Consider the following 15892-nt stretch of genomic DNA (forward strand, 5'->3'; position numbering starts at 1 on the left):
TCGTCATTTAGTGAGTGAATGGTTTGTACGTATTTAACCATCATTAATTTGGGAGAGTGAGTTGTTGTAGAGTTTCATCCCGTCAGAGAGCTAGAATCGTTTTGGAGACCACCCCCCTCACTGAAATTGATGCATGTGTATGTACGACCATTCTCTTAGTCCAGGATAGGCCCCATAGAAACTTGACCAAACCTTGTTTTTTCATATATACAATATTTTTTGATGGTTTCTTGTAAATTCGAGGGTGCTGATTACGAATCTGGATGATGCCACTCGTGTAACCTTTTCTGCAAATTGGCAAAATCCAATATGGCCGTCAAAATATGCAAATTACCCATGAAAATCCTAAAATTGTCCGCACATTGGCTATAAAATGCATGCAATCGTGTGGCAGGAGTGAAATACTCTCTGAAAAAATAATTTTTGACAAAATATTTATTTTCCTGATATTCAAAATGGCCGCCATAGGCCATTGTATACTCTATTATGTACAATATGAATAGGGAAAACTAATTTTCACAAAAATTAGCACTAAACCGCAAAAAAAATCGCGATGTATGAAAGAAGTTATATATGCAAATCATCATTACGAACGAGATATATCATTTATTATGTCATATATGGGGATATTGCTGTATTTTGATATCTAAAATAGCCGCCACTGGCCCAAAGAGTATGTACAATGGCAATGGCCGGGGCCAAAAAAAATGACAAGAGTGAGCACTAAAATGCATATTATTAAGATAAACGAGTGGAATGCTGACTAAAAACATCATTGCCATCATTGCCATTAATATGCCATTTATGTGATAAATGCAGTATTTTGACATTCAAAATGGCCGCCAGCCATAGGCCCTATATTTATCATGTACAATGCGAATGGACAAACTAATTTTCACAAGAGTGAGAATCATAAAATGCATATAACTGTGATATACGAGTAAAAATATTGTCTTAAACATAATTTCTAACTAAATACATCACATATTGGTCGTGGAGGTAATAAATGCTGTACTTTGAAATCCAAAATGGCTGCCATAGGTCCTAAAAGTATTGCCAAATTCTGTCAAAGTTATATGTCCCATTTTACAATGTACACAATGTGTACATTGTAAAATGGGACATATAACTTTGACAGAATTTTGTGTACATTGTAAAATGGGACATATAACTTTGACAGAATTTGGTTTTGCTTGACTCTAAATATTGCATATAATTGTGAATTGTGAAAGTGTGAAATATTGTCTAAAACCATGGTTTCTACCGAGATATATCATATCATGTGTAATTAAGTTGATAAATGCTGCATTTTCAAATTGAAAATGGCCACCATAGGCCCTTATCGTAAAATATACAATTTGATTGGAGATAAACAATGTTCAGAAAATGGGCATATGGCAGCCATTTTTAATGTTGAAATAGAGTTTTTATCACCTAAATTGCAAAAGATATGATATATTTTGTTATAAATCATGTTTTCAGACAATATTTCACTCATACATCACCATTTGGCCAAGCAAAGCCAAATTCTGTTGAAATAATTGTTCCCATTCACATTGTGCATAATACTATAAGGGCCTGTAGCGGCCATTTTGACTTTCCAATAACAGTATTTATCACCTAACTGGCAGAATAAATGATATATCTTAATAGAAATTATGCTTTCAGACAATATTTTACTCATTGATCACTATTACGTGCATTTATGGTGCTCCCTCCTGTGAATATTAGTTTCCCACTTTGCATTGTACATAATACTGTTAATGTCTATGGCGGCCATTTTGAAAGTAAAAATACAACATTTAACACAAACTTGAAACCTGAATGATATATTTCGTTAGAAAATATGCTTTTAGACAGTATCCCATTAATTTATCACATATATATGCATTTTAGTGCTCTCTCTCTAGTGATTTATTTGGTCCTCTTTCTCATTGTACATAATACTTTTAGGGCCTTTGGCAGCCATTTTGAATATCAAAATAAAACATTCATCACATACATGGCATATTAATAATATATTTCGGTAGCAATTATGTTTTAGTCAGTATTCCACTCGTTTAATCTTAATAATATAGTGATCACTCTTGTGAATTTTTGGCCCCCATTGCCATTGTACGCAATACTGTTTGGGCCAGTGTTGGCTATTTCAAATACAGAAATGTTCCCATATATGACATAATAAATGATATATCTCGTTAGTAATGATGATTTGCATATATTACTTCGTTCATACATCGCGATTTTTTGCACTTTAGTGCTATTTTTTGTAAAAATTAGTTTTCCCTATTCATATTGTACATAATAGAGTATACAAGGGCCTTTGGCGGCCATTTTGAATATCAGGAAATGAATATTTTGTCAAAAGTTATTTTTTCAGAGACTATTTCACTCCTGCCACACAATTTCATGCATTTCATAGCCAATGTGTGGACAATTTTAGGATTTTCATGGGTAATTTGCATATTTTGGCGGCCATATTGGATTTTGTCAATTTGCGGAAAATGCTCAAGGTTACACGAGTGGCATCATTCAGATTCGGAATCAGCACCCTCGAATTGACAAGAAACCATAAAAAAATATTGTATATATAAAAAAAACACAAGGTTATGCCTCTTCTATCCTGGACTATCTCGTCCACTGATGAGTGGTTGTACATCCACCCGACTGGGGGTTTCCAAAACGGTTCTATCTCTCTGATTAGATGAAGCTGTACAAAATCTTTCACTCTCCCAAGAGTCCCAAGAAAAACTTTTCCTGACCTTATAGCCGACAGAATGTTAGCCTCTTGTCGAGGCCCTGTCGGCTAGTTTCCGAGCAAAAATGGCGAAACAAGGGATATAGCGAAGCAGAGCGCCGCGAGCGCTCGCAAGGCCCAATTCGCTTCGCGAATTAGGAAATCCCTCGCTTCGCTCGGGAAGCAGCCGCCAGAGCCTCGACAAGAAGATAACAGAATGTACTCTCCGGCATCTCTTATTGAGGTGGAGACATTGGCAGAGCGGGGATTCGAACTCACAACCTTAGACCACACGACTCAGATAAAATGTATATAAATTGTTTAAGATTCATTTCCATTAAGAAATTTAATCACCCCTTCAAACCGTGAACCAAACGAACTTTGCGAATCGACCCATTAGAGGAAATCGACCCTACTTTTGAACAAGCGTCTATTCCCCGACATCTGTTGATTCTCAAGATATAACTGGGGTAACATTTATTTAAGACAAGATAAATGTTACTCTACACTTGATAAAATAAGATATGTTAAACGCCTAATGAAAAATAAATTTAGAAACTAGGTTATGATGATAGTATCGTTGAATAATAGTTTGCTGTTTTGAGATAGACCTACATTAGCAGACGACCTACATCAGCAGACGTAATGATTACGTAAATGTTCAAACCCAATCGCGTAGCTTTAAAAAAAAAATGGTTGGAGTCTCTTTGCATTTCCGATTCGCTAATGGAATAGATGGGTGTGGCTTATTACACTAGTCGGGAGCGTGCGAAAAGTTCGATCGAAAAGTGATAATTCGGAGTAGGCAAGAGTAAGGAAATGTAACCACCCATGCGATTTACAAATTTGTCCAAAACTTATTCAATATCCTCTTTTTCTTTATTACTTAGGGCATGAACATTTGTCATGATTATTATATATGTATAATTTGCCTTTTGATTTACCTACATACACTCTATGTAGAATACTATATACACTCTTCCTCACGCACGCACACACACACCAACACACACACACACTTTTTTCAACATGTTTTTATCAAGGATTCCATTCAAATGGATTACATAAACTGAAGATAAATACAAATAATCACAAATGTTCATTTTATATCAACAAGGATATTTAAAAAAAATAATATATATTTACCCAAAACTGAAGCAAATAAGAATGGAATGAAATTAAAAAATACTTTTATATCTAAAAACAATAACTAAACTGAGTCCCCAACCCTCTATGTATTTTAATAATAATCAATATTGAATGACTGAATGATTTAATGATTTGCAGGAAAACAGATATCAACATACATGTATTATCATTGCATCCCATTTTACATCAAGCTTCAACATAACTTTACATAATTATACACACATACACACACACACCCTCTAACACTCACACACACACGCGCGCTCATCATGCCCACACACTACTCTGTCACACACATTCGTGCACCCACCCACACACACACAGTTCAAACTTTCCCCCGGATCGTCCGTACCCACGCAAAATATCGTGCATTAACTTGTGTACACAACTCTCCCCTCTCTAAAATCAACACCCACGCGCACATATTCTGACCTGTGTCTCACACAAAAAATCAGAGAGAGAGAGATAGAGAGGGGGTGGGTGGAGTTGGTGGGAGCGAGTGACACACTAATTTGCACCCATCCGTCAAACACGAACAGCCTTAAAAACTACCTTAGCCCTCTCTTAACCTAACCCAACCCCCATACATACCCTCACATACAAATTCAAATTCAAAAGTTATTGATATAAGATCCTGACATTGGAGGATCATCATCAAAACAAAAAACATATAATTAAAGAAAACATTTATTTAACATAAACGTTAGAGTAACAACGATTATTAAAAATCGAGGGATTCAAATTTTAACAGGAACATTGTACAAATATCCGTGCACAAACATACACTAATATTCTATCGCGCACACACTTAAAGGGAGAATGAAACCTTTGGAACAAGATAGCTTGTGTTAAAACAGAAAAATCCAAGAAACAGATCAACGAAAGTTTGAGAAAAATCGGACAAATAATGAAAAAATTATGAACATTTTAATATTGCGATCACTAATGCTATGGAGATCCTTAAATTGGCAATGCGACAAAGATGTGTGATGCACTGAACGAGAACTAGAAAGTGGTGTGATGTCACTTGTGAACAGCTCTCCCCATTACTGTAGTATATATGTCACTTAAATTGCCTCTTTTATCACATCTATCAGTATATTATGTGTTCTTTCTATAGGAGGGCATGTAATACATCATGGAAAACATCATGGATAAAGAGTTTGTATCACCACAAGAAAAACAGAAAGAGACATTTTGAGGGGATTTTATAATCCATCAAAGGGAAATTTGTTCACGTGTGACATCACACATCCTTGTCGCATTGCCAATAGGAGTATATCCGTATCATTAGTGATTGCAATACTAAAATGCTCATAACTTTCTCATTATTTGTCAGATTTTTCTCAAACTTTTTTGTTCTTATTCTTTGATTTTTTTTGTGTTGATATAAGCCTACTTATTTCAATGGTTTCATTCCCTTTAATCTAAATCAGCGTACCCGCAGCACCGCGAAAACCGCTGTAATCGTTTCACTTTGTGAGCAGCTGATTTGAAAAATTCTCAAACTGCGATGTAACACGTATATGAGTGCCTGTATTTGTCCTAAAACCCCTGAAACATACCAAAATATAGGATGAAAAACTCTAATCTAGGTACAGGTAGCAATTTATTAGCCTGATTTTGAGAACCGTCTAGTAGACGGGTTCAACTTATGGCCAGTTTTCTCAAATTCAAAAAGTCCGTTGGATACGTTGACTGCCATCTGTTGCGTGTATCTCCTATACACACGCCATTATTAGTTGCACTGTATATTCAGTGTATACCTTGTACACACTGTGTGTTTGTCATGCTGTGTACATCTGTGTTGTGGTGCACATGCAGATTCGCCGAAAACATATGGTCAAGTAGAACCTCAACACGACCGTCAAGTTGGGTATATATGCAATTTTTTGCTGAAAGTTGTAGTGTAGGGTGTCTACTTCAAGAATCCGACGGGTGCCACTTGGGCACCCTTGGGCAATTTTTTTTAAATTGACGTCATAGGCCACGCCCACTTTTGACATACCTCTTATATATGACTTTCATATTTTATGAAATAAATATGTCATGTTTAATATCAAATTAAAGCTAATGAAAAATCAAATGCAAATATTTGGATCACTGGGCATTTAAATCACATCTTTTTGAGTTAAAGGTCATTTAAGGTCATAAAAGGTCAAATTGCATAACAAATGTAAGTAATACATATAAGGCGAAAAATATCATGTTTTAAATACAAATAAGTTAGGAATTATGTGCATTTTGTGCTGAAAGTTAAGTTGAGGATGCGCATATTAAGAATCCGATGGGTGCGACCTTGGCATCTTGAGGAATTTTATTTATGTGACGTCATAAACCACACAAACTTTCATACTTTCCTCTTGTTGTTGATTTTCTATTGTGCGGAACAAACGTATCATGTTTGATAACAAATTATAGCAAATGCTAAATAAAATCCACAAATATGAATCACAAGGCATTTATATTGTGTTCAGACCAATTAAAGGTCATTTAAGGTCATGAAAGGTCAAGTTAGGTCAAAAATGTAAGCAATGCAACATATAATGCGTTCTCAATTGAGCATTAAATGTATTTTTGGCTGATAATCATAATGAGGATGTGCATATTTAGAATCTGACAGGGGCTACCTTGGTACCCTTGGGGCAACGTCATTTTCTAACGTCATAGACTGCACCATCCTTATACATTAGTACTTCTTAAGAGAAGTCCTAAATTGAACATGATTTGGCCTGAGATTGGTGGAAAGACAAAAACATGGTAATTGTGTATTGGTGCCATTTGGGATGTTGGTGTGGTGAGGGCGTTCCATTATTGCTAAACAGGCCAAAAAGTTCGGTGACCCTACAGCCTGTTAGGCGTCTACAGAACAAAAACGGATTTTTTTCCTATCATGATTGTGAAGCAAGCGCACGGTGTCCTAGAAGTAAATGATTATCAGCTAAAGTTATATGTATATATAGGCGAGTGAGAAAAAAAAAATTACAAAAATCAAATTTTGTGATAGATTTTTACATGATATTCAGAAAATAAAACCATAGGTCAGCTCACTCTCTTTCCTTTCTTTTCTTGGTGGTGGTTTTATTTAATTATTCTTGTATTTATTTTAATATTATTAATATGGTATATATATATATATATATTACTAATATTATATATATAATTTGGGGGGAGGGGGATCCCCATCTGTACGCTACGGCATCGGATGGTTGCTTTTTGGCATTGCCCTCCACGCCACACACACACACACACACACACACATGAAGTTTGAAAATCAACCGTTTTGCGGCACCTAAAGATGATCACCTAGTGTTAAATGGTTGTCAAAAAAGCTATTTTAGGTGGTTATGCTTTGCTTTAAGAGTGAGAGAGTGCCTTTGAAACCTGTAGTTTTCTTGACAGTTGAGAAATCGAAACTTGAGAAAGCGGGGAGATTGGAATGGAGTCTATGTACAAGAGTGTGCTTGACTGCCTGTCCATTAATTCGCTCATGTACAAATTGATGAAGCTAGAACTATCCATGCGCCTGCGAACTTCAGTTTTATTTTTAGCTCAACTTATGAATAATTCATGTGCCATAGCGTTTCCATGTACGGAAAAAAATATTCGCTACCCGGTCGACGGTCGGCATGATTGCATGCATGCTTTGTATTTTGCTATAAATGAATATAAATGAAATGAATGTGTCTTATATTTCATGTTCGTTGGAATAATATCCATTTTTCTCTCTCTCACTCTTGCAGAGTATCGATTCAAGTCCCATCGATATTTTACAGCCAGAGTGAAGGCTTAGCTTTTTTTTAGTTGAGTTAAGAGATATTCTTTTGAAAGTTTAAATGATTTGATTTTTATATATACTTAAATTAAAAAAATAATTTCAACTGTTCTGGTTGGAAATAAAAAAGACTGGGCTCCCCTGATCTTTGTACGTGTCGACTCCCTCTCCTGCTCTGTATACGACCGGTGTGTAGTAGCGGGAAAGAATGCAGTCACAACATGAAGGGCCGTTCTTGTCATAAATCGTCATTTAGTGAGTAAATGGTTTGTACGTATTTAACCATCATTCATTTGGGAGAGTGAGTTGTTGTAGAGTTTCATCCCGTCAGAGAGCTAGAATCGTTTTGGAGACCACCCCCCCCCTCCTCACTGAAGTTGTTGCATATTAGATGAAGCTGTACAAAATATCTCACTCTCCCAAGAGTCCCAAGGTAAATTTTTCCTGACCTTATAGCAAACAGAACGTTAGCCTCTTGTCGAGGCCCTGTCGGCTAGTGTCCGAGCAAACATGGCGAAGCAAGGGATATAGAAAAGCAGAGCGCCGTGAGCGCTCGCAAGGCCTAATTCGCTTCGCGAAATAGCAAATTCCTCGCTTCGCTCGGGAAGCAGCCGCCAGAGCCTCGACAAGAAGCTAACAGAATGTACTCTCCGGCATCTCTTATTGAGGTGGAGACAGAGCGTGGATTCGAACTCACAACCTTAGACCACACGACTCAGATAAAATATACATAAATTGTTTTAGATTAAATTTCATTTCCATTAAGAAATTTAATCACCCCTTCAAACCGTGAACCAAACGAACTTTGCGAATCGACCCATCAGAGGAATCGACCCTACTTTTGAACAAGCGTCTATTCCCCGACATCTGTTGATTCTCAAGATATAACTGGGGTAACATTTATTTTAGAAAAGATAAAAGTTACTCTACCCTTGATAAAAAAAGATATGTTAAACGCCTAATGAAAAATAAATTTTGAAACTAGGTTATGATAATCGAATCGTTAAATAATAGTTTGCTGTTTTGAGATAGACCTACATTAGCAGACGACCTACATCAGCAGACGTAATGATTACGTAAATGTTCAAACCCAATCGCGTAGCTTTAAAACAAAATGGTTGGAGTCTCTTTGCATTTCGGATTCGCTAATGGAATAGATGGGTGTGGCTTAATACACTAGTCGGGAGCGTGCGAAAAGTTCAATAGAAAACTGATCATTCGGAGTAGGCAAGAGTGAAAAAATGTAACCACCCATGCGATTTTACAAACTTTTCCAAAGCTTATTCAATATCCCCTTTCTCATTATTACTTAGGGCATGAACATTTGTCATGATTATTATACAGTGCGTATCAAAACAAGTTTACACTTAGAAAAAGTCCTGTAAAATTTTCTATTTGTAATATCCTGAAGATTTGTCCACATTTTAATATTGGTACAGATCTATTCAAGCAAATGACAATTTAACTGTCGAAAAAATATTTCCGCTTGAGTGAGCACCACTTACTTTTGAAAAGTTAGTGAAAAATGATTTGCGCAGAGCTTTGAAATATTTATGCGAATAAAATTAGACCTTAATCATGAAGAACACATGGAATTTAGCTAGTAAAATTGATTTGAAGATATAGTTTACCTTTTTTAACTTGTTTCCTTGCCCAAAACACTTCGAAGAGTGCATTGTGCCCCACCCCACACACCGAGGCCATCGTGACGATATTTGCTTTACACTGAGCTGTGATTTACAAGAAGTGGCTTAGGCTCGATTTTTGTTTTGTTAATCATTGTCCAGCTTGGGAAAAGTGTGGAGAAACAAGTATTAAATGAAAAAATAAAATGTAAACCCACTTTAAATGATAAAAACTTAGTCAAAAATGCTGGAGATGTCTGATATAAACTCTTGTTCAGATTCAGTTATGTCCTTAGATCCAGCTGGCACAAAAAGGGTAAAGGTTGTGCTTACTAAGTGTTGAAATTTCAATTTAGGTGGCAAAATTCTTACAAAGTGCTTGTATGTATCCGTTTTATTTTAATTGACTAAAAGTGCAAGGGAAATGTATGAGAAATGTTTCGCAGGGTAAGTTTGATTTCGCCCTTTCCCCTTGACACAGCGTAAAAACGAGCATTTCTGCGCAAACAGATTTCTGCGAGCTTTACAAAAATGGACAGTGCTCACTCAATTGTAACATTCTGTGAAAAAATTTACTTTCATTAAATAGATGAGACCCAATCCAAAGATTATATGTGAAAAAAATACCAACATGTTGTATATTTTTAAATTCCTAAGGCTTTTTCAAAGTGTAAACTTTTTTTGATACGCACTGTATAGTTTGCCTTTTGATTTACCTACATACACTCTATGTAGAGTACTATATACACTCTTCCTCTCACACACACGCACACACACACACTTTTTTCAACATGTTTTTATTAAGGGTTTCATTCAAATGGATTACATAAACTCCAGATAAATACAAATAATCACAAATGTTCATTATATATCAGCAAGGATATTAAAAAAAATTAAAAATAGTTACCCAAAACTGAAGCAAATAAGAATGGAATGAAATTCCTTTAAAAATACTTTTATGTCTAAAAAAAAAAAATAACTAACTAAACTAAGCCACCAACCCTCTATGTATTTTAATATTAATTAATATTGAATGATTTGCAGGAAAACAGAATTCAACATACATGTATTATCATTGCATCCCATTTTACTTAAAGCTTCAACATTACTCATGTAAATCTGGTATTTATATTGTGGGCAGTTCTTGCATCCAGATATGCACACTATGCATATCTACAATTTTACATTATAGGATTTTGGACCGTACATTGCATCAATTGTTGAACTACATATAGGCAGGTAGGATGTGTGTAAATCCATCGGGCACTAGACATACATTAAAATTGATCATTACATAACACATATGTAAATTTCATTCATTTCTTTGTCATAAGGTGAGTGTACAGATGTTAAAGAAAAGCCAGGAAGGTAATTTAAAAAGAAGCCTTCATGTGTCATTTAATAAAGGTTACACGGGCCTAATTACATCTGGCAGGTAAACAACCCATTAATTCTCAATTTTTAAATTTGATATTGCTGATTGACAAAAATGAATGAATATGATTGACAATCTAACACTGATTCTAGGGAGTGTACCTACTGAACTTCCTTTTTCCAAATTGGAAAGTTATATCACTACCTTGGAACTATTCTTTTACTGGCGGAAGAAATAGTGCCATTTTACTCTCTCAAGTGATGAATTTGATCCTGTCAGGTGTAGTCTTCATAAATGCAGTGGCGTAACAGGCGGGGGGGGGGGGGGGCAAGTTGCCCCCCCCCCCCTGGCGGATTTCACCGGGGAAAAAAAAAAGGGAAAAGGAAAAAAAGGAGGGAGAAAGAAAGGGAAAGAGGAAGGAAAGGGGAAAAGGAAAGAAGGAAAGGGAAAGAGAAAAGGGAAAAGAAAACGAAGAAAATTTTTTTTTAATGGAAAAGGAAGGAAAGCGGAAAAATGTACGATAGAATTAACATTTCAGAAAGAACAAATCATTGAGAAATAGGCCTATGTAATGCAATAGCACGGTGGGAAATAAATTAAAAGATGACAAAATGGCAAACAATATATAGCGGGAAACGAAGGTAGAATGTAATTAGTCAAGAGCTAAATTGGAAAACAAAGAAAAGGGACAAGAAAAAAAATTACTCGACCGGGCTGCCGATGATTGAAATTAAAGAGCGGGAAGAAAGATGAACTGCATACAACATTGTGCTATAAGTTTGCTGAATTTTATGCAAATAAGCTACCGGGGCTTTGCCCAGACCCCACACAGTAGAGGCTCTTCATTTATAACCTTCAAATGGCTCTATAACGCCCCCGTTCAATCATGTTCAATCACTGGCATACAGGCGCGGGGAGGGGGGGGGGGGGGGTGGTTCCACACCCAAGAGGAAATAAATAGGAGACAACGTACATGACGTATAATGAAATGAATGGAAACAATGAAATGTGTTATTTGCTGAATATAATGGAAAAATCTATCACATAATTGGAATTTAATTTCAATAGGCAATTTTTTTTTTCCAGCTCGCTTTGCACACTGGCGACTTTTTACAAAATTTTTCCACATTGCTATGTTTTGCCCCCTCAAAATATTTGGTTCATTACGCAACTGGGTTGAATAAATGTGTTGTGTAAAAGCTATATTCTGTATATGCCCGCGATTTGATTAAAATTGGGGGAAATCTGCGAGGTTTAAATGGCTTTGGTATCAAGAAGTTCCGGGGGCTCCGCCCCGGACCCCAATCGCACAGCACTGCGTATGGAAGGGTTGGGCCATGGCCCCACAAAGTTCTACAGCCAAGAACAACAAAAAAGAGGAATTTCCTATTTTTTGTTAGAAAAGTAAAGGAATATTATAGGATATGATTTTAATTACTGAATAAATTATGTCAAAAAATAGCTCAAAGTTAGATTCTCATGAGAAGTTGATTTTTTTCTCGCTCGCTTCGCTCGCTCGGGATTTATATATAAAGCAGCCTTTTCGCACATGTTCTATACTGCGTCCCTCGTTGTTTTTTTTTGTGTTGTTTGTTTTTTACTCTTCACGCTACTGCCGCAAAGAATCCTGTTCACAGTGGCGTACAGACCACTGTGACAAAAAAAGGAATCTAAAGAGAAAAGAATGAAATATATTATTATCTGGATATCATGTCAAAATCTATCACAAAATTTGATTTTTGTATTAAAAAGATAAAATAATTTGCTCGCTCGCAACTTTTTTAAAGATAAATTCTGGACTTCTCAAAATAGTCGCCTCACTACACCATTACGCCTGTTCATACCATGATATGACCGGGACATTTTTGGCTCTGGCCCCCCCTGGCCACCGACCCCTGTTACGCCGCTGCATAAATGCCGATTTATTTTTAAAATGAGCCGGTCGAGGTACCCTTTTCTGGTCAGATATGGAATGTCAGACATATATCCTGTCCACTGGTATTAAACATTCAACCCTCGAATTTTACTCCTTTATTTTTAAGTGCCACTTTAACACACGAGTCTATGGGAAATGAATTAGGCATGTGATACCTAGGTGCTGTTCTGGAAATATTTCCTTTGTCACTTCAGATGGGTGAACAATGTCCATGATTGTTTATGCGATATTCCACCATGATCACCATCAAGGGAAAGATGAGAAAGAGAGAGAAAAGGGCAAGGGAAAACAGGCGCGGATCCAGATCTGAAATTTTACGAAAGGGCTAGCACATTTTAAACGCAGGAAATTTAACAAGCAAACAAAAGAAGAAGAAGAAGAAAAAAAAGGTTTCACTTATATTCAAGGTCATTTCGTCTCTTAGTCGTCCCTCTTTAAACAAAAATCCTACGGGGGTATAGCGCACCTTCACCCCCCGGATCCGCGCCTTGAAAAGGGGTAGACTAGAGTATGATATTATTTCTAAATATGATGTAAAAATCTATCAGAAAAATTAACTTTTGATAAATTATGAAGAAGGTAAAAAGTTTTACTCAATACACCGTGTTTGACCCCTTTTTGCCTAAGAGTACAACTTTAGTTTGTTGTGAAACAAGGACTTTTATCATTTTTTTAAATTGTTTTCCAAAAGCACGAGATTCGGGGCCATTTACAATTGGTATTGAATCGGTGTCGTCCACAGTTCGCCGTGTGTTCTCCGTTCCTACTGTTGTGCGGTCCCTTAAGAAATGCCACGATCTGACTTTCGTAACTAAGAAAAAAAAAACTTTCAAAAAATTCGTACGATCAATACTGTTGCCACGGCGGATCTGGTACGATCCCGACGATTACTACACGATTAAGATCATCGTTTCATTTGTGGTGTGCATGGAGACATTAGGTGGTTTCAGACCGCCTCGAAGTTCGCCAGTTCCAGGTATTCTCTGATCGGGAAATTTACCCCGATCAGAAAATACCAGGTATTTTGGCGGTCTGAAAGCAAACTACGCGTAATATCCCCGAAAGAAAATACCCGATAAATAGTAGGTACTTGGCGAAATTACGAGAACTTTCGCGGGGATTTTTCCAAGGTCGTGGGTATTTTGGCGGTCTGAAAGCAAATTACGGGAACTTTTAGCCCAGCGTGTCGTTGGGTGCGGCGCCGTGCATGGGTTGCTGCTGGGCTAGTGATTTTGAATTTCGCGCCTTGCTGCTTATCAGACCATACTGCGCATGCTCGTAACTTCAGGAACTTATCCCGAAGGATATGTTTCAGGGCGGTGTGAATGCAGGAATAATTAATGGGTATTTTTCAGCCTAAAAAAGTTCTCGTAATTTAACGGGGATTCTTGTGATCGAGGCGGTTTGAAACCACCTAGTGGGAATAATTGCATGTATGTAATGTGTACGTACGTCCCCAGTTCCTTGTGTGGATGCTTGTTCACTCACACGCCCCTACTCTCTCACACACTATAGGACATAGACTCACACACACCCAGCCCCACTAGCGTACCTAAGGGGGGGGGGGGGGCAGACTGCCCCCGACGAATCACGACTCATGCAAGGGACGTACCCCTGCCCCCCCCCCCCTGACGAGTCACAACTGATCCCCGACGAGCCACAAGTGACCCCCTCTTTTAAACTGGAAGTCCTTTCTTTTTTTTCTTTTGCTTGTCAATTTCTTTTCTGGTAAAAAATCCTTTATCCTTCGAAGACTTTTTTTTTTGCTTGTCAAATATTTTGGCGGACGAATTTGCCCCCCTTTTGAAAATCCTGGGTACGCCACTGCCCAGCCCTCTCCTTTATTACATTTTATGCCTGGATTTTTAAAATATAAATCACAGAGAGAGAGAGAGAGCGGAATGAATTAATAAAACATCTTTCCACCATCTCCCTCACTCCTTATATTCATCCCTTATTTTTCTTACTCGATCTAATTCCATTTATTTCTCAATATCATTCTCTTTGTTTGCTGTGTTGTTCTCTCGTATTTCATTAATTTACCCTCCCCTCTCACTCTCTCTCTCTCTCTCCATGCTCTAACCCTTTTGGCGACACGACATTCGCTCCTGCGACATTTGCTCTGGTCTTAATATCTTAGAGGGTATTGGGGTAGATTTAGGATTGCAATTTAGTGTTTGATTCTGAATAATGCAAAGATAAGGATTAGGGTTTATTTAGTTTTTGAGACTAGGTTTATGCTTGGCTAAACGTGCAGATTTTCCTTCGGAGCAATTGTCGCCGGAGCAAATGTCATGGAACCCCCCCTCTTTTATCGATCTCCCTTCTTGCTTCCATTAGAACTATCTTTCTCTGTCATTCTCGCTCATTTTCTTTATTCATCAGTTCCCCTTTTCCTCCGCTCGTCTCTCCTTCTTTATCGCGCTTCCTCATTGTCTTCTTTCTTCTTCCCCGTCTCTTTCTCTCTCTCTTGCTTTCATGATTAGTCTCACTTAATCTCCTCAATAGCGAGTTTCCGCTATTGCAACGGGAACGGATTCTAGAACATAGAGAATGCATTGAAAATGGCATCAAATCGCAATGAACAGCTCAAAGGTTTTTGTCGAAAATTGATGAACCGGGAGATCATTTTTGGGAGCTGACGAAACATTGCAAATAATATGCCATTTGTCCGGTCTATTTCCAATTCGTGTAATGCCAATTCGTCCAATTGCCACCTCATCTACTATCATATGGTCTACTCTACCATCATTTCGTCCACCCACCAATTTTCTTCTGTCATTTAGTCTAAAGCCATTCCATCTATAATAACCAGTTGGTTCATATACCATTTGGTCTAATTAAGTTAAGTGTTAATTGTACAAAATGAAGGAAAAGAAAATGGGGATTTGACCAACTGAATATTAGACGAAACGGTAATAGACGAACTGGTGATTAAACGAAGTGATGATTGGACCAATTGTTATTGGACCAATTGGTTGTTAGACGAAATGTTAATGAACGTTATGGCATTAGACTAAATGAAAGTAGACCATGACTTGTGAGTGGACGAATTGGCAATTCAGCGTTTGTCCAGAGTCTCAGACGACGCTGATGTTTTGATTCACAGATTTTCGACAAATACTGCTTTTTCATGAAGGCTCTTTACGTTCCAGAGAGCGTATGCGAAATAGTTGCGCAAACTTCCTACTTATCTCTTTCTCTCCTTCATAATCCTTAATTTGTTGGTTCTTTCAAAGTAAGTGATAAAACTGAGGTTGTGCTGCAAATCTAAAGCTGGATATAATCATGATTG

This window comes from Lytechinus pictus, unplaced genomic scaffold, assembly GCF_037042905.1.
Source record: "Lytechinus pictus isolate F3 Inbred unplaced genomic scaffold, Lp3.0 scaffold_20, whole genome shotgun sequence".
Taxonomy (NCBI): Eukaryota; Metazoa; Echinodermata; class Echinoidea; order Temnopleuroida; family Toxopneustidae; genus Lytechinus; species Lytechinus pictus.